Genomic DNA, 21,000 nt, shown 5'->3' on the forward strand with positions numbered 1-21,000 from the left:
TCGTCCATAGTGGCCTCCATCAACATTGTATACATATCCTTGACCCGATATTGTTTTTTCGTCACATATTCTAGTAATGGAATTCGCGAGAAGTTAATTGGTTGTGGGACCAATCTATTTATAATCGCCCTGATTTGTATATATTTAAAGATAGTGCTAGAATCTACTCCATATCATTCCTGGAGGTCCCCAAACCAGGCCACCCCATTCAAATCGGTGATATCTCCTATATTTTTAATCCTCGCTTTTTCCCATATTTTACCTATATTGTCATACAATATCGCCGGAAAGGCCGAGGAGCGCCACAACAATATATATCTATGAATGCTGGGTACTTCCATATGTTTACCGATCTTCCGCCATACATTCCAGGCTGCTTTAATAATCTTAGAACAAGTTTTTTTTATAATAGCTGCCTTAAGGCTAACCCTGGTGCTAGTTTACCCATAGCAAGTTCATAAATAGATGGTGGGATATCCTTATCCCCTTCTAGAACGCTAGTAACCCCAGCTGGATCCTGAGTCTGTGACCTAAATAGAATACTCATATGTTGCAGCAGTACTGCCCAGAAGTAGTACAACATATTTGGGACTGCAAGTCCCCCCCGATGTTGTGGTAAGGACATGTATTTTATTGATCTTCTAATTTTCCCATAGCCCCAAATAAATTGACTAAACATCTGCTCCATCTGTTTAAATACTAAATTTTCCGGCTCTAATGGTATACATCGAAATATTTTAGGAAACATCGTCATTTTAATGACATTTGCTCTGCCAATAATAGATAAATGTAGGTTATCCAGTCTCTTCAAGTCTCCCTTAATTTTTTTAACTAAAGGTGACAAATTTTTATCCCATATTGTACCAACCTCCGCTGCAATAGTTATCCCTAGATACGTGGCTGACTCTGTCTGACGTAAATCCTGAAACTGCATATTTTTTTAGCATATTATTTGCATTTTATCCGTGTTTAAATTATATCCTGATTGATTCCCAAATTCTGCTGCCAGCCTCTCGATCTGATTTATAGCAACAAACGGATCTGTGGTGACTACAGCAATGTTGTCTTCATAGGCTAAAATTTTGGTGTTATATCCAAGGGTCTCTACTGGTTTAATTACTTGATCCTCCAATATAGAACTAATCAAAGGATCGATATAAAGGGCAAATAATATAGGGGAGCACGGGCAACCCTGCCGTGTCCCCCGAGTAATCTTGATCCTATCCGACTCCTTCCCCATTAACTGTATTTTTGCATGTGCATTATAATACAAGGCCTGTATGGCTGTTAATATCCGTGGGCCAAATCCCTTAAGTCTTAAGTTTTTCCACAAGTACACTCATTCAACTTGATCAAAGGCTTTTTGCGCATCCAGCAAAATCAATGACATTTGTATCCCAGTGGCTTCGGCAATATCAAATAATGAAATAGCTCTCCGGACATGATCCGTGGTACTTTTACCGGGGATGAAGCCATGTTGCCAAGGACTCACAAGGGCCCCTATTATCTTAGACAATCTTAAGGCTAATATCTTAGAATACAGTTTCTCATCTGCGTTAATTAAAGATATTGGTCTATAAGCGGCGGGATCTTCCGGCTTCTTGGCCTTCTTCAAAAATAACACCTATGTTCGTGTCCTGTCAGGATTGTGGTGGAACCCCCTTCTGTTGAACTGATAAAAACAGATCCAACAAAAGAGGAGTCAATTCTGTTTGTAAAGCTCTGTATATTTCCAACGGGATCCCATCCGGGCCCGATGCTTTGCCTGGCGCCATTGTTCTTAAGGCCTCGGAGACCTCACTCAACGAGATATCCGCTTCAAGCCCCAACAACAGGGAATCTTCATTCCCCAATGCTATCCCTATTCCATCCATTATCGGATCCCTAGATCTATAGAGGTCCTGATAGAAGTCAGTAAGTACATTTAATATGCCAGTTATATCTGAGACCATCCTTCCATCTTTCCCTCTTAATTTTAGGATATTGTTTGCCGTCGCCCTCTGTTTAATTCGCAATGCCAGATGTTTCCCAGTCATTTCCCCATACTCCTAATTCTCCCGTGTTGCCGTTTGATACCTTTCCGCTCCCTTTTTGTTATAGATTCCATTCATTTTGGCCTTAGTCCTGATTACATTTAGCTCTAAATCAGTTTGTAGCTCAATCTGTTGATGTACTATAGCTTCCATAGGTTGTCTCTCATTCATGCTCAGCTCCTCTATGAGAGCAAGTATTTCCCCTCTCAGTTGTTTCTGATGGAATATCCCAAAGCTTGTGATTTCACCCCTGAGCCCAGCTTTATATGCGTCCCAAACACTTTCTCTAGATGTACTATATCTATTGATATAAAAAAACTGATTGGTCCATCCCCTAATATGTGCAATAAATCCTTCTGTAACTAACAGTTTTTTGTCAAATGACCACTTTGAAAGACCCTTAGTATATGCCGGCACCTCAATACTCATGACTAATGGATTATGGTCGGACAATACTTTCGGGAGTCTTTTAATATCTGCTCCCTCAATGAGAGAGGCGGAGGCCAGAAAATAATCAAGTCTAACATACTACCTATGCGGATATGAGAAGTAGGTAAACCCGGGATCCTCTGCTTTCTTACAAGGCCACATATCCACCAGCCCATGGCTATCAATGAGAGCATTTAAGGCTTTAAAAACCTGAGGTTTCCTCCCTATATAGCCGTCCTTTCCCCATCCTCCGGTATCTACATGAATATTCAAATCCCCACATATAATTAATGGTGTTGGCCAGGCCGCTAATTCGATTTCCAGCTTTGACCATAAGTCAATATCATCAAAATTAGAACCATACACTGTGCAGATGGTTAATTGATTTGGTAAAGAAGCGATGGCCCACCGCCCCCATTTATCAGACTTGACGCGTTCAATTGGTAGCAATCACTGAGAGACATGTATAGCCACCCCTCTCGTATTGGTAGACTGAGAGGAACAAGCAACCTGAGCGTACCCCGGTATAATATTAATCCCTCTTTTCTGCCATGGAATGTGTGTCTCTTGCTGACATATAATATCTGCCCCTATTCCTCGCAACATTTCTCCGGCCCTGTTTCTTTTATCTCTATCATTTAATCCACCAATATTAATTGTAGATAACGTTAACCTACCCATATTAATTTTACCCAGCCTCCTAAAGCACTAGAACTTTTTCAAGGAGCCGAGAAACGTGTTTCGCCCAGCCTCCTAAAGCACTAGAACTTTTTCAAGGAGCCGAGAAACGTGTTTTGCCCAGCCTCCTAACTAGCTAGAGCTTTTTTAAGGTGCCGAGAAACGTGTTTTGCCCAGCCTCCTAACACGCTAGAGCTTTTGCAAGGTGTCGAGAAATGTGTTTCGCTCAGCCTCCTAAAGTGCTGGAGCTTTTTCAAGGCTGAACTACTGTACAAATCAAATTGTGAATGTGAACCTCCCAATCCGTGCCTTGTAAGACTGATTGTTCAGACATCCATGTTACAGTGTCAGTCACTAGGAGAGCCTGCCACGTTCACTGTATTTGTGTCTGAGTGTTGCAAAAAATGTCTTTGAATGAATGGAATTTAAGAATTTGAGTGACAAAACAAAGAAATGATATGGTGCTGCTGGGGAGAGAGGTGTGCATCAGGTTGGAGGACCAACATGGTGGCGAGTGTTTGACTGCACTGTGCCCGTTTCAAACAGAGTTTGATGAGAGTCGATAAGATGTATTATTTTGGAGGCTTTAAAAGCTTGTAAGCCCCGGGTGGCGCCGGATTAAGTTCCTTCTCGGAGGAGCAGAAGGAGACAGCAAGGAAACACCCAGCCCACAGGCAGAAGGAGGTCTGGCTGCTCCCGTCGGTACATCTTGCCCGCCTGGATCACCCTGCCCGCTGGGACAACCCTGCCCGCCGGGGACCACTCTGCCTGCCGGGGACCACCCTGCCTGCCTGGACCACCCCCCTGACTGGACCACCCTGCCTGCCTGGACCACCCCACCTGCCTGGACCACCTTGCCTGCCTGGACCACCTTGCCTGCCTGGACCATCTTGCCTGGTTGGACCACCTCGCCTGCCTAGAACACCCCACCTGACTGGACTATCCCACCTGCCTGGACCACCCTGCCTGCCTGGACCACCCCACCTGCCTGGACTCCTAGGCACCTGGGAGCCGAGGGTGGAACGTCCCAGGTGAGGCAAAGGGGGCCCTTTTTTCGTGCCTCAACCCTACAAACAAATTTGATCACATGCCTTCCTTTATGAATCGCAGCGAGCTATTGCAGGATGTCAGTATAGCATGTCTAAGTATTTATGACCTAAGCATGTTTTAAACATGCCAAAACTTAAACCCAGTTCCAATTTAGCTGGCTCTATGATGAAAAGCTTAGACTGCGCAACTAAAAATAAGCATAAGACGGGGCAATAAAATGCAGTGTATTACACACGTCAGCCAAAACCAAGGCACATTATGCAACTCTCAAGGTGAAGGGAAAAGCGGCCCTGTGGCCGAAAGCTGGGCCAACATTACAGGGACATTTAAAGAAGCAAACGTCTGCCCCAGCTTTGTAGCCACGAGAAGCACCCAACCCATTGAGGACATAATGTCAGAGTCTGCTGTGGACATTTACGGCCAGGAAGGAAGAGAGATGCCGGCATGAAGCAGTGATACTGCCAGGATGTCGAAAATGCTGGGGTCGAGCCTGGAAAAATTTACTTTGGGTTGTAATACTGTTATGGAAGAGCAGGTAAGGGAGAAGCAGGCGAGAACCAGGACTCCAGTAATGTAAAATACCAGGCACTACGAATAACTTGGATGAGCCCGGACCTTGTCAGTCGCATGGAGTCTGACTATTGAGCCTTGTGGGAAGGCTGTAATAGTGTCTTCTTCCTCAAGTGCCACAAACCTGGTCTCCGTTCAGCCAAACCCAATAGCTTCGGAAAAGTTGTTTCCGCTGTTTAGTATTGTAAACAGAGTTACCACGAACGCAAAGTCAGCTACCTACCCAAACGAGGTAGAAAAGGGGAAGAGTGAGAAAGGGGGTCCCATCAAACTCTCCACTAAGCAGTCTAAAAGAGCCCTCTAAGCTTTCTGAGTCAGGCACCAAGAGAAGTATTTGGCCGACAGAAAAACAAAATCTTCATTGTAAACAATTCTGGCTGAAATTCAGGAGGGTAAGGCATCCCAAAACCCACTGGCTCAAACATTCGACAGCAGGATGGCAGAAATGGAGACAACATTTGAGACCTTTGCAGGACTAATGGAGGCGATGTTAAAAAGAAATTCCGATCTTGAAGATAGTCAAAGTCAACTGCTGAAAGCCAACTCCATTCTCAAAGAAGAACTTTGCTTTGTGAAACAACAACTGGAGGATCCTGAAAATCGAGGAAGAAGAACTGATCTTAGACTTGTGGGTATACCAGAGAGAGAGGAGAGAAAAGCCACTACTGCTATTACATTTGTGGATGACTTGATTCGTACATAGTGCAACATTCTATAGAAGATTTGAAAATAACGTGTGCCCACTGAACGCCTTTTCTAGGATATGCGGAGTGTTCGCGCTCCTTCATGACATTGGTGAATTTCGAGACTATAGACTGCGGGAGACGGTGCTTCTTAGAGCCATTAAAGAAAGAGGCGTCAAAAGCAGAGGTGGGTTCAATGCCCAGGTCTCCCCAGATAGGTCTTATGAGACCTCTAAGAAACTGAAGGAGTTTTATTTCAGGGTGCCGGGGGCCAAGCAAGGATGCTGCAGCCCGACAGGCTGAACGTTTCGTTGAATGGAACATTTATTGTCTTCAATGATATTGAGATGGCGCAGAAGGCTTCTGCCTGTGCTGCTCGGGATTCAAAGGAGCGTTTGGAAAGTTGGCCTGAGGTTCTGTCAAGGTGGAAATCTGCTGCTGTGAGTACTCCTGCTATGAGAGGGAGAGGCGGGAAGGATGCAGCTTCCCAGAATATTGAGAGTTGGGGACATGTCGTTTGTGCATGCCCAAGAAGACCCACCAGTGTTCGTAACTGCTCAGTGCGATCTTTATCCGGAATTATAATATATAGACGATAACAAAGTTCACCCTGATTGCTAAAGTGGTCGGTAGTAAAAGTGCTGTTTTCGTCAGGAAATCACCATCTTAAATGGAAAGTGGTGGTTGCTGAGGAAAGCTCCTGTTGCTAGGGGAGGAGCTAGTGTTTGGCGACATTTCTGGCTGATAGCAGAGGGTGCGAGTCGCTCAGCAATTGCTAGGTAAAGCGTTGCTTCTTAGAAAAAAGCGATTGCTGCTAGGAAAAAGTTCAGCGTGTTAGTGGATGGCACCGGTCACAAGTTTAAAGAAACAGTTGCTAGGTTTGGCGATAGTGCCAGTTTCCGAGGAACTTGCCTGGCGCTAAAGGAGAGTGCAGTGGAAAGTGATGGGCACTACAGCATAGTGCCGGTTGTTAGTGCCGGTTACTGCAAAACTAACTGCTACTGAGGGAAGAGCGACTACATTGTATGGAGCAATGGAGCAAGTCTGTTTCTGATGGCAAGGGAAAGTAGTAGTTGCTACTGGTGAAATAACTGTCAGGAGCAGTACAGGTGCAGGGTCGGCCTGGCCAATAGGGCAGTTCGGCAGTGCCCTATGGGCTGGTCTGACACATACGTTTTGGGCCGGTTCTGTGGCCAAGTGGGACGGTTTTTAGGTCGAGCCTAGGCAGCGATTGCGCTGCTCTGCGAGGCATATTGTATCCAGAATATGGGCTTAAAAGCACACCCATCAATTACCATTGGTTTGTTGCTGTGCCATTCAGAAATCCTGCCTTTTGATTGGTGCATTGCTTGTCATTGGCCCTCCTTCAGGTGCTGGGTTCCCTCCCAGGGGACATCACTAATTGATCATTCTGTTTGGTCGTCTATCCCAACGTGATTCATACAGAATGTTGGTGTGTTGTCCCTCTTTTATTGCTGCTTCCACCAGTCACTTCTCGCGGTGGCATGGAAGCGCTCTTGTTCAAACGCTCGGTAGCTCGTGTTAGAGCCACAATACCCCTCCCCCCCAATATTTCACTGTTTGGAATGCTCTCCCATGAATATTACGGAACAAGGCTGTTCTGCCTAAATCCTACAACTAGATTAAGGGTTTTCTGTTCCGAGTCTTGTAAGATCTAGACATCCATACCCTGCAACCACTTGGTGTCTTAGCACTTTATGAAAAAGCCAATAGACACTCTTTTTTTTAAAATATTTTTATTGGCATTTTTGGTACATAACCACACACAGAATAAAACATCCGAACAGACAGGTCAATATCGAGCACCATCCCCACCTCGTCCACCCTCCACCTCCACCCCTCTCTCAGCACACCAGAAGTCCATTTCGGGCCTATGCCACGATTGACATCAGCGTCTTTAATACAAGCAATTGTCCGTGCCCTAGGGCTGTGGATGTCCTCCACGTACCATGTTTGCCCCCTCCAGTGCATCACCCCCCTAGAGTCCCCCCTCCAGGCCGTGATATCTCCGCCATTTGGACCACACCCTGGTGAATTTCTTGGGGCAGCCTCTCGCCTTATACGTGACCCTTTCCGCCGCCATATAGATGTCAAGACCCCTCCTCCATTCCTCCAGGCGGGGAGGCGAGGGCGCCCCCCAGTATTTAGCTACGTCTCTCTTTGCCACCACCAGTGCCAGTACAAGGAAAATCAGCAGCGGGCGGGGGAGGTCCACATCGTTTGTCATACCTAGTAACACTAATTTGGGGTCCTCCTGTAGTTGCACCCCCAGCACCTTACTCAGCTCCCCTAGGATCCCCCGCCAGTACCCCTGAATCTGCGGGCAGAGCCAAAGTATGTGAAAGAAAGTCCCTCCCTCCTGCCCGCATCGCAGACACGACGTGTCCCCCACCCGTCCCATCCTGAACAGTCGTCGTCTATCAAGGTACGTTCTATGCAGAATATTGAATTGAATCAACCGTAGCCGGGACTTAATCGCCACCTCACGCGGGTGCATGAGGACTGTATCCCAGTCCACGTCGTCCATCTCACCCACGTCCGCCTCCCAGGTCGCCCTAAGCGCCCCCATACTATCAGGCATATTGTTCATAAGGGTCCGATATGTGAGGGACACCGCCCTTTCCACCATGTGTTCCTGCAGCAGTCTTCCCTCCAGGGGTGCGTACTCGGGAAGAGAAGCCGTCTGTATCCCCCCCGCCTGCCAAGCATGCTTCAGTTGTGCGTATTTATAGTACTGCGTGGGGAGCAGTCCAAATTCTCTACGGAGCACCGAGAAGGATTTCAATTCCCCTCTCACTAGCACGTCTCCCAGCGTCGACACCCCGATATTATCCCATTGCTTGAACCCCCGCAATTTGTTTAGCTCTGGTAGCCACGCGCAGTGCCATAGGGGCGTCTGTCTACTCAATTTCCTATCCCAGCCAATCTCCCGGGTCGCCCTTTTCCAGATCCCCAGGGTGATTTTAGTGGCCTGCAGCAGCCGTCCCGTACCCTTACCACCATACAGGTAATAATGACACGAGTGGGCGCCCATGACATGTCGTTCCAAGGCAAACGTCGGGTGCATTGCCGGGGCGTGGAGCCAGTCGTTAATGTATACCAGGTGTTCCGCCCAATAGTAGGCCTCAATGTTAGGAAGCGGGATCCCTCCGCTATATTGGTGCCGCTGCAGGGTCTTCATCGCTACCCTGGGTTGCTTCCCGAGCCATAGGAAGCTCCGGAGTTCCGAGTCAATTTCTCGGAAGACCCGCCGACAGACCGGGTAATATTCGTTCTGTACCGCGTATAGGAACCTGGGCAACGTTATCATCTTAAACATGGCGGCCCGCCCCAACAGCGTAAGCGGCAGCCGGCGCCATCTCTGCGCATCCTCCACGAAGTTGGACAGAACCCTTCCCACATTTCTGTCGTAGGAGACAGTCCGGTCCAGCGTTATATACACTCCCAGGTATTGGAACCCCTCCGTCGTCGCCTGGAGCCTGTCTGGGAGACTCGGCCAGTCCCCCTGTCCCCCCGGGGCATATAGTACTGACTTATGCCAGTTCACCCTGTAACCAGAGCGGGCACCATATCGCTCTAGCTCGGAGAAGATAACCGGGACTGTCGTATCAGGGTGCGTAACATATAAAAGGACATCGTCTGCATAGAGAGATATTTTTTCCTCCAGGTCATCCAGCGGGCCCTTCCGAAAACCCCGGATCTCTGGGTGTTGTCTGACCCGCGCCGCCAGCACTTCTATCGTCAGCGTAAAGAGCAGGGGGGACAGCGGACATCCCTGCCGCGTACCTCTGCAGATAGGGAATTCCCTCGACGTAGCCCCGTTGACCCTCACCCGCGCCCTCGGGCCCGTGTATAGCAATCTCACCCATTGGCGGAAAACAGGTCCAAATCCCAGACGCCCCAGGACGCCCTCCAAAAAGGGCCAATGCACCGCATCGAACGCCTTTTCCGCATCCAAGGAGAGAAACCAATGAGGGTCCCGTCGGCCCCTCACCACCTGTAGCCAGTTGTGCGAGCGCCTCAGATTCAATCTCGTCGCCCTACTGGGGAGAAAACCCGTCTGATCCAGGTGGACTAGGTCTGGGATCACCCGCCGCAGCCGGAGGGCCAGCACCGTCGCCAGCAGCTTCGCCTCAGTGTTAAGCAGCGAGATCGGGCGGTACGACGTGCACTCCTCCGGCGGCTTTCCCTCCTTGAAAATCGGGACGATCGTGGCCAGTCTAAGATCCGGGGGTAGACACCCCTCCTCTCGCGCCCCCTCAAATAACGCTAGCATATGGCGGGCCAGAAGATCCGCTGTTTTTTTAAAAAATTCCGCGGGGAACCCATTCGGGCCCGGCGCCTTCCCCATCCGCAACCTGGTCAACGCCTTAGTAACTTCGTCTAGCGTAAAGGGGGCCTCCAGCTCCTTGATGTCTCCATCTGTGAGCGCCGGTAGATCCAGATCTGCCATGTACTGTAGCGCGTCCTCTTGCGAACCCAGATCTTGGGCAGCATAAAATGCCCGGAAGTGCTCCGCAAAGGCTTCCGCGATCTGCGCGTCCGAGTTCACTAAATTCCCTTTAACATCTCTGATCCGTTCTACCCACCTGGCATCCCTCTCTCTTCTACTAAGCCACGCCAAGAGCTTGCCTGACCTGTCACCGACGTCATATAACCGGTGGAGCGTGGCCAACGCCTGCTGCTTGGCTGCTCCCGTAGCCTGATCCCGGTACTGCCGTTGGGCGTCCAGCAACCGACGCAGCGTCTCCCGTGTCGGGTCCGCCTGATACTCCCTGTCCAGCTGGAGAACCTGTCTCTCTAGCGCCTGCAACTCCCTAAGCCGTTCCCTGCTGTCCTCGGCTATCCTGTCCTGGACTCTGCCCCGCATGACCGCCTTCATGGATTCCCAGAGGGTCACCGGCGATGTCACCGAGCCCACGTTGTCAGCTAGGCAGACTCTAACATCTGCCCGGATGCCTTTCAGCAGCTTTAAATTCTGGAGGTCCCATGCCGTGACACGCCATTGGCCCCTCCCCGCTACCCGGGGAGCCACTGTCACCAGAAGGGGAGAGTGGTCCGACAAACCCCGTGCTTGATATTCAGCTCGCACCCCCTCATGCAACGTGTGGCACGCCATGAAAAGATAGTCCAACCGGGAATACACCCTGTGGGCCCCTGAGAAGAAGGAGTACTCGCGCCGTGTGGGGTGTAACCAGCGCCATACGTCCGTCAGGCCTAGAGTCTCCATCGTGGCGGCGAGTGCCGTCTGATGCCGGTCCCTTGCCCTATCCCCCGTCCTGTCTACTGCCGTCGCCATTACATCGTTGAAGTCGCCCCCGAGCACTTGCACTGTGTCGGACGTGGCAAGCAATATCTCCGCCACGCCTTTTAACGTGGACGCCTGCAGTTTAGGTGGAGCATAGACCGAAACTAGCGTGTATTCCCTGCGGCACCACATTCCCCGGACCCCAACGTAAGTTCCCAGCGGGTCTGTCCACGTCTGCGTCACTTGAAACGGGTTAGTTTTCCGGACCAGTATCGCCACCCCTCGTGAACCCTGAGTAAAGCCCGCATGTGCTAGAACTGTGTAACGTCCCCGAGCGAGGAATCCACATTTAGTCCCCAGAAGGTGTGTTTCCTGTAATAACGCTACGTCAGGGCCGGCCCTCCTAATGTATGCGTTGATCAGTCCTCTCTTAATTTTGTTCCCAAGCCCATTGACATTCCACGTTAGGACTGAGAGCTCTCCCTCTGCTACACCTGCTGGTATCGTCGCGGTAGGCATTGCAATTCAAACCGTGTGTGCTGTCTCGGGGGTACCGCGCTGCCGGGCAAGCCCCGTGTCGCTGCGTGTGTGCCTGAAGTGACCTGTCTCCCAATCTTCTGTACCCAACTGACCCCAACTGTCCCACCCCCCCCCTCCCCACCCAAAGCAAACCCCAACTGGAAATCCCCAACTCTCTCCCACTCCCTCCCCCTCCCCACCTCCCCCCCCCATCAGTCCCACGTCCCACTGGCACAGGACTGCTGGCGGAGTAGGCCTGTCGCCCACCCTCTCTATCCCACCCGTCGCTAACCTATCCTGTGCCCACTACGGGAACAGCACCAAACCTTAGCGACCAAATGGGAAGACTATCAAACGATATACCCAAACAAGAAAGAACAACCAGGAAAACAAAAAGGGGAAAAGGGGGTGTGTGACCACTTGCGTGCTCCATCTGGCCAGAGCTGCAATCAGGGTTGTCCGGACCAGTCTCTCTCAGGAGTGGGAGTCTTGGGTGTCCGGCCTCCGCTCCTCCGCAAGATCGGGTGCATCTCGCTCTAGATCTCGGATCGCTACTTCCAGCGGGTGTATGGAACCCTGCGCCGTTCCCTCTCGTCCCGGGCCGCGGGACGTGTCCTCATGGTCTTCCTCTGAGCTACCACTGTCTGCCAGGCAACTAAAGCGAGATCCCGGTACTCCAGCCCCTCCGGGGGACGGAGAGTCCCGCTGGTGACGACGTGGCGAGCCATCCGCCGAGTAGGGCGTTTTACGCATCCGCTTCCCAGTTCTCCGCCCCGACTGTCCCCGGGGGGGCCGGAGCGTCAGCTCCTTGGGGGGCGCTCCACTGCTACTCGGCCGCACTCGGCCCCCCTCCCCGTCGGCGGGGCGGTCGCCCGTCGGCGGTCGCGTCTCCAACCACTGCCAGGCCTCTTCCGGGTGGGTGAAGAAATGCGTACCCCCAGCATAGATCACCTTCAGCTTTGCTGGGAAAAGCAGCATGTATTGAAGGCGGCGGTCTCTGAGCTTCGCCTTGACCGCGTCAAAGGCCCTCCTCTGTTTTTGCACCTCCTGGCTGTAGTCTGGGAAGATCATAATGTTAGTGTTTTCTATCCGGAGCGCCCCCTTCTTCCGGGCCTCTCGCAGGATCAGATCCCTGTCGGCAAAGTTGAGGAACCGGGCAATGACCGGACGCGGCCTCGCCCCCACCGGCGGCCTTGCCAGGAGCGCCCTATGAGCCCTTTCAATTATAAAGCAGTTCGAGAATGGAGCCAGCGGGAACGTGTCCTTCAGCCAGGTGCGGAGGAACAGCGCCATGTCCGACCCTTCAATGCCTTCCCTAAAGCCCACAAAGCGAAGGTTATTGCGTCTTGCCCTGTTTTCCGCGTCGTCCACCTTCCACAAGAGTTGTCGGTGCGAGGCCTGCAGTTCCGCCACGTCTCTGCGGAGATGGGTGATGGTGTCTTCAGCCTCACTGATCCGAGTTTCGGCCGTCTGCACCCTCTCTGACAGGTTGCGAAAGTCCTGTCTCAGCAGCGTGACGTCGGAGCCCACCTCGCCGATCTTGACCTCCAGCGCCGCCCTGGATTCCTGAATGTCCGTCCTGGAGGCTTGAATGGCCTCCATCAGCAGTTCCGTGTCTGAACGCGCCGCCGGGGGGGGAGGCGGTGCCCCCGTTTGCGTCCGGGTGCGGGTAAAATCGTCCATCGGCCCCTGCCGGGCAGGCTTCTCTGGCGGGGCCTTCTTCCCCATCTCTGACCTTGGGTTCCAGTGCCCACCGGGCCCCCTCCCGGCCAGTAATTCGCCTTGTAGTCCCTGTTGTTGGGGGGCCCGCGTCCGTCTCTCACATCCCCTCCGCGCCCCCGGGTGGGCCTCCGTTGCAAGGTCTGGCGCGGCCGCCGCTCGCGTCTCGAGCGGGGGGGGGGGCGGGGGGAGGGGAGCAGAAATCGGGGTCCAGCCGCGACGTCTAGGGCCGTTGAAGGACGGGTCCAGGGTCTACCCGTGTCCCGGGCCTCCGTTTCGCCGGGGCCTCAAGCGGTCGTCTGGCCTGGTGGCTGATCGGGTGTCCCTCGTCGCTGCCCCCAGCGGCTCCGCACCCAGAGCAGCCGGCGCAAGTCACCGGCGCGCCAGGCGGATCAGGTGCCGCGCTCCTCACCTCAGAGGCCTGCCGGGTCTCTCTTCGGAAGCAGTCCGATGCGGGTGCTGTCCCCGGATCGTCGGTGCACCAAGGGGGGGCGACACGCGTCCCAGCCCCCCCGCTCCTGCCCGCCTCGCCTCACCAGCGCAATCGGGTCCCCCACCTGTTCATTCGGGGCAAGCAGTCCGTCCGGATCTCCCAGCGCCTCCGTCCGTCTGGCCGCGGCCCCGTCTCCTAGGCCGCGGCGGCCGCCGCCATCTTGTCGCCTCCCGGCCTCGTACACCCCTCGAGCAGCAGCACGCTGGATCCAGCAGCCAGGCGCTCCGGGAATCGTTCCTCCGCCACCTTGAAGGCCTCCAATCTCGGGGCATGGGATTCCCAGGTCCCGCGGACAGCCAGATGCAGGGAAATCGCCGGATTTAGAGCAGCTCTGCCGGAGCTCTCGCGGAGCACGTCTTACTCGGCCATTGTGCTGGCCACGCCCCCGCCAATAGACACTCTTACCGAAAAAGCGGTTTATAAAATGAGCACCAATGGATAACAGTCTAACATTTTACAGTACTAAGAAGACTAAAAAAAACGGCAAACAGTACATAAAACACTATGCTATTATTATCGTGATTGCGTTAAGAGTGACAACTTGCTGGCACACTGTCAGAGCCATACTAACAAGCATTTGCAATGCAATAGGTCTCGCATTTAAGAGAGTTTGAACTATTGCCATTGTAAATGACTATTCCAATAGCTTAACCTCTCGCAATGCGAGACCTATTGCATTGTGAATGCAGGATGATGTAAGAGGGGTTGGGGTTAAATGGGATACAGGCAATGAGGAGTGTGAAGTGGCTGAGACGGAAGGCGGGGCAAGTGGGGCTTGAGGGACAGAAGAAGAGAACAGGCGGGGGCAGATGAGCGAAGAATGCAATAGATGAGAAAGGGAAGGGTGCGGTGGGTGAGAAGCTTCGGGGTGGGGTGAAGGGTGGCAGGAGAAGGAGACTGCAGGGGACGTGGAAGGGGCTGGCAGAGAAAGCTTGGTGGGGCGAAGAGCTAGCTTGCTCGAAGCGAGCTCTTGGGATGCCCTGTGCCCGCTGGTCCCCCGGTGCCACCTACTGAGCTGTGGGGCACTGTCCGGCGGGAGGTGGTGGTGGCCGCAGCCCATGAGCCTCAGCCCTGGGCGAGGGCCAGGCACAGTGGTCTGGGGCCGCTCATGCACGGGTTGTTATTTCGCAGTGGTGTGGACATGTTCCCGTGTTCTATAAGCCGCTCTGGGCAGAGCACTGCGTACTGCAAAAATGGCAGCGGCTCCTTTTTGTCCTCCGCATCAGTGTGCTGAACAGCTCCCGTCCTACGCTGGAGAGCAGGCAGGGGAAGCCTGAGAGCTCAACAGAGCAGAACCGCAGTGCCTACGACTAGTGGGAGGGGAAGGCAGCGTGTACATTGGGGTGTTGGAAACACAGTCCGTGGGAAATAGTTTTGAGTGTTCGTGCTTGTGGCTGCCTAGCTATAGTGCACATGTACAGCGATCCTGTGGGCATCAGCATTATGGAAAATGTTCAGTGGCCATGTTGGGGACACCTACTAAAGAGAGTACAGTGCAACAAGGCTAACAGCGTACCATAGAGCCGCGTGTTCTTTATAGCCTGCCTTACGAGGGGTGCGGCCATGTTAAGACTGTAGCGAGACTGAGCTGCAAAGGAAAACCACGTACAGTGCAACATGGCCGCTGTGTAAAAGTAGAGTGCGCTGAATGGGTACTAGGGCATGGGAATGAGAGAAGTACCGAAGAGTTATGATGAGGAGCGCCATGAAGGGAAGAGGCAACTGCCGGATAAGGGGGAGCACATTGCACTGGTAGAAGTGGGAGCGTTTAGTGCAAGCAAGTTCGGAAGACGGGACAGTCCAACGCAGAGAAAAGGGTTGGTGCTGCATGCTCGGTGGGACGAAAAGAAAAGAAAGCATCAAAGAAAGAATGAAAGATACTTTGGAGGGCGTGACCGGCGAGCTGAACCAAGTGCAGCTGTCGGCGACTTGGCGTGAGGCATTCAGAATAATGAAAAAAATGCGTACACACAGTAATAAAACTCATCTATATACCGCTTCAAGTACATGTATTGATGATTATAGCCCTCGCAGAGCGAGCAGCGCATGCGTGTTGCAATGCTAGGCAAGACATAAAAAAGCAAGGGCTTGCGCGACCGCCATCTGTTTCCAATTAACCTGACCGCGAGACGCGGGCGCGATAATTGGAAACGGAGGGCACTGATGCTCGCTCTCGCAAGCCATAGGCCACGGGTGGATACAAAGTTGGAACATGCACCTGCCTTTGTCCAATTGTGTGCTGTTTATAAAGACGCACGCAAAGCCCAATAGTGTGTGAGCACCACATGCACGAGCTTCAAGAAAAGCTGAGAAAAGCTGTAGCAATGCCAAGATGCCCTCTTCTAGAGCAGTGCATGCGCGCTGAGCTAGGCGAGACCTAAAAAGCACACAAGAGAAGCAGAACTGGACAAAGGGGCAAAAAAAGAAGCAAAATGGCGGTTCTCAGAACACGTGCTACAAATTATTAGAGAACACGTTGCTCTTCAGAGGGGCTTTCAGCTGGGTACACCTTCCAAACCCCCCATCCAGTGCACTGCAGATGTGTGTGAAAAATGGGAATGAATGCAAGCCATACTATGACACAAAGAGCCAGTCGCGGCTTGCACAGGTAAGTGGTTTTATTTCTTTACTTTCACCTTTCCCATCGTATGTCGAACTCCACTACCTCCCCACCCCGCCCCGACCTCGCCTCACCGCCCGACAGCATTAACTGTGCGAGCCACCACTGCAAAGAGCACCCATTGCCGTGGGATTCAATAGGCAGCTTGTCTAGCTGTGGTGACCATAGAGCATGTTTTCATGTCAGACATGTCGAGCTTTACAAATTCCCAGCCCACCAGTCCGAGGGCGGACATTAATGTTTCATCTGCTTCTTCGAAGCTGCGATTTCTAATGTTAAACTCACCGACTGAAGGCTCACGTCGGGGGGACCTTTTTACATTTTATTTGTGTTGATGGAAGAGGGCTTTCACTCTACAGACACTGCAGCAACTACATCCCAAGACAATATAACAAACAAAATGGCCCCAAGTGAATTTGATGGAGTAATAGACAGGCACCGAGTTGCCTTATTGGGTTGGGCGAGAGGTCTTTAACGTAGCAGCAATTACATGTCGTTTGCAGCATTGGTTGATGTTTCTTTTATGGGGCCAGAAGAGCTCTTGCAGTGCACTGGTGATTTTTGTTTTAGAAAAAGGAAGTCTCAGGATTTCATCTTATCTGTTCATCAATGCCAGTGCGCCACAAACCCAACATACAAATTGTCAGCAACTTGAGGAAGGAAGAGAAAGCTGAGGGCCTAATGTAACTTAAATGAGTCAAGCCAATTCTGAGCCACTTTCAGCCGGCTGGGTGGGGGGGAAGAACTTTTACCTCATCCTTGCTAAAGTTGTGGAGCGGATGAGACATTTGCTCAAGGCGCACCCCTATGTTGCACAAATTTTACACATTTTGGCAGCACTGTAAAAGACGCGTCACTGATGTTATCTGCCACACTTGCGTTGAAGCTGCTGTTTCATAGAGACATTAAGCATTGCGCCTCTGATACTGCATTCAGCAGAAAAAAGTGTTGAAACAACACCCTTTAGTCGGCTGCATTAAGAGTGCAGTACCATATGAGTCTAATGGAGTTCCCTTTAGAACTCCGAAGGGACACCTAGAGACAGCCTATGGTACTGCACCCTTTCCTTGCCTCGTGGATTTCCTTTTATTCCTTATGCTACTGTTCCCTCTTTCCTCTTTCTTTTACAGCACAACTCGTACCGCCCCTACTCTCCACCGTTTCCTCTCCATCCTCTTTCCTTCCTATCTCTCTAGATGGCTCAGAAGATCACTCCACTGCGTTCAAAACACATAACTAACAGACATTGGGGCATATTATCAAGCACGGCTTTAAAATTATCGCCGCTTTAGCGGTAGAAAACTGCTGCTAAAGCGGCGATAAAGGGCTTGATAATATGCCGCAGAGAATTCCAATAGAAGCCCATATTGACACCAGAACATGGGCTTATATGGAAATTCTCTGCGGCATATTATCAAACCCATTATCGCCGCTTTAGCAGCAGTTTTCTGCCGCTAAAGTGGGGATAATTATAACGCCGTTGCTGGATAATATGCCCCATTGTCATTTGCAACGCCAATGACTCTAACTATCACGAATGCGAGACCGATCACATTGCAAATGCTTGTTCGTATTGATTATCTGCTATTAGCACTTTCTTTTATCAATCTGCTTCGCTGATGGTGTGCACTTTTATTATAATGCCCGGGCTTATTTTCTTTTGTCCCAGTCTGACCCTGTAAAAAGTCTGTTTTCCGTTTGCTTGGCTCTGCTGTGATACTTTGAGCGAGACTCTATTACAAGTGAAACAAGCATTGGCATAGCCAATAGGTCTCGCCTTTGGGACTATAAGTGTTTAGCTACACAGCATATTTTCCTTGGTGTAACAGATTTTAAAAAATCATGAGCTAGAAAAAAGACGCCATGCACTGTTAGTACTCCATTCACAACAGTTTACCACAGAGACAAAGGCACGACAGGAGGGGCCGGGGAAAAAAGGGGCACAGATAGTCGGAGGGACAAGGCTGAGATAACATAGAGGGACAGATCCAGAGAGAGGAACAGGGAAAAAGATGACAGAGGGCCATAGAATGAAAACGCCTTTGCAATAATAGAGGTCATTAATAAGACTTTTGGTCCAGATTAAAGAGTATCGAGTATGCGAATTTACAACCTGTGTTTTATGTGGGTTGTTTGCAGGAGAAACAGCTTTCGCAAAGTGAATAAAAGCACCCCCCAACCAAAGTCATGGTATGTAAAGAGAAGCTGGGGCTGCTCCGTATTGTTGTAGAGGGAGGAGTTGGGGATGGGGGAATGGGATGGGTTTACGAAGTCAGTTCCAACAATCTGAGTGGAGCGGCCTTGGTAGGAGAAAGACTCGGGGGCATATCATCAAGACAGGCGATAAAATTATCGCCGCTTTAGCGGCAGAAAACTGCCACTAAAACGGCGATAACGGGCTTGATAATATGCTCTATGGAATTCCAATTGAAGCCCAGGTTAGATGTCCTTCACATCTAACATGGGCTTCAATTGGAATTCCATAGAGCATTTTATCAAGCCCATTATTGCCGTTTTAGCGACAGTTTTCTGCCGCTAAAGCGGCGATAATTTTATCCCCTGTCTTGATAATATGCCCCATTGATGGTTTGAAAAGAAAATATCCATCACTTGATCTCACGAGCAAAAGAGCGTTCTTAATCTACAATACTGTGCGGGGCGAGCATTACACGCGTACTTTACCTGGAACTTCACTCTGGGTAAATAGCTGAGATAGTTGAATTTCTTAAAATACAAAATGCATAATTTCAATACATTTTACAATTACGGCTGTGTCAGTGCGCACCCCTGCACTTTGCGGTTGATTAACTGGACAGCCAGAGAGAAAGCAGTACAACACAGAACATTGAAATGTTTAGAACCCCCACCCCTCCATCACTTGATGAGCACATTTCCAATCTCAAGAAGCTGTCAGTGATCCAACGAGAACCTTTTGTGACCCTGAGACAAGAAATAGTAGGGAAGCCTCAAGTGAGGTGTTGCCTCGAACACACAGGGAAATACCATTTACACCTTTGAGCGGCAATTTGAAAATTGATATGCCTCTCCAGGCTGAGGAGATCTGAGAACCAGTTTTTTTGGGTAAAATGTTTGTGGGGTTACGGAGGGCCATTTAGCGGTTTTTATATGAATCGAATTTAGCAGTGAAAGGCCATCTAGTGACCTTTTATTGATCAATGGGTACTGGTAAATGAAACACCAAAATGAACAGAGGCAAATAAAACAAAGCACGAGTCGTGAAAAAAGATGAAGCGTGATTGGCCGCAAACCATTTTTTTTCTCAACCCCGTACAAGCAAACAAAACACTAACACGAGCAGAGGCAAACAAAACAAGACACAGCCTGTGAAAAAACATGAAGAGCGGGCGGCTGCAAACCAATCAATGGGTACAAGTAAACAAAACACTAACACGAGCAGAGGCAAACAAAACAAGACACAGCCTGTGAAAAAACATGAAGAGCGGGCGGCTGCAAACCAATCAATGGGTACAAGCAAACAAAACACTAACACGAGCAGAGGCAAACAAAACAAGACACAGCCTGTGAAAAAACATGAAGAGCGGGCGGCTGCAAACCAATCAATGGGTACAAGCAAACAAAACACTAACACGAGCAGAGGCAAACAAAACAAGACACAGCCTGTGAAAAAACATGAAGAGCGGGCGGCTGCAAACCAATCAATGGGTACAAGCAAACAAAACACTAACACGAGCAGAGGCAAACAAAACAAGACACAGCCTGTGAAAAAACATGAAGAGCGGGCGGCTGCAAACCAATCAATGGGTACAAGCAAACAAAACACTAACACGAGCAGAGGCAAACAAAACAAGACACAGCCTGTGAAAAAACATGAAGAGCGGGCGGCTGCAAACCAATCAATGGGTACAAGCAAACAAAACACTAACACGAGCAGAGGCAAACAAAACAAGACACAGCCTGTGAAAAAACATGAAGAGCGGGCGGCTGCAAACCAATCAATGGGTACAAGCAAACAAAACACTAACACGAGCAGAGGCAAACAAAACAAGACACAGCCTGTGAAAAAACATGAAGAGCGGGCGGCTGCAAACCAATCAATGGGTACAAGCAAACAAAACACTAACACGAGCAGAGGCAAACAAAACAAGACACAGCCTGTGAAAAAACATGAAGAGCGGGCGGCTGCAAACCAATCAATGGGTACAAGCAAACAAAACACTAACACGAGCAGAGGCAAACAAAACAAGACACAGCCTGTGAAAAAACATGAAGAGCGGGCGGCTGCAAACCAATCAATGGGTACAAGCAAACAAAACACTAACACGAGCAGAGGCAAACAAAACAAGACACAGCCTGTGAAAAAACATGAAGAGCGGGCGGCTGCAAACCAATCAATGGGTACAAGCAAACAAAACACTAACACGAGCAGAGGCAAACAAAACAAGACACAGCCTGTGAAAAAACATGAAGAGCGGGCGGCTGCAAACCAATCAATGGGTACAAGCAAACAAAACACTAACACGAGCAGAGGCAAACAAAACAAGACACAGCCTGTGAAAAAACATGAAGAGCGGGCGGCTGCAAACCAATCAATGGGTACAAGCAAACAAAACACTAACACGAGCAGAGGCAAACAAAACAAGACACAGCCTGTGAAAAAACATGAAGAGCGGGCGGCTGCAAACCAATCAATGGGTACAAGCAAACAAAACACTAACACGAGCAGAGGCAAACAAAACAAGACACAGCCTGTGAAAAAACATGAAGAGCGGGCGGCTGCAAACCAATCAATGGGTACAAGCAAACAAAACATGAAAGCAATGCAAAGCGTGCACGGTTTTGGGGGAAAAGCTGATCGATTACAAGAGGTCCCCTCCTATGCAGTGCATGAGCGCTGCGTAGGCGAGACCTAAAAATGGGAGCATGCTGCAATAACCAGGTTCTTTTTTGTTTGCACT

The sequence above is a fragment of the Triturus cristatus genome, chromosome 1_2 (assembly GCF_964204655.1).
Source record: "Triturus cristatus chromosome 1_2, aTriCri1.1, whole genome shotgun sequence".
In the NCBI taxonomy this organism is placed as follows: Eukaryota; Metazoa; Chordata; class Amphibia; order Caudata; family Salamandridae; genus Triturus; species Triturus cristatus.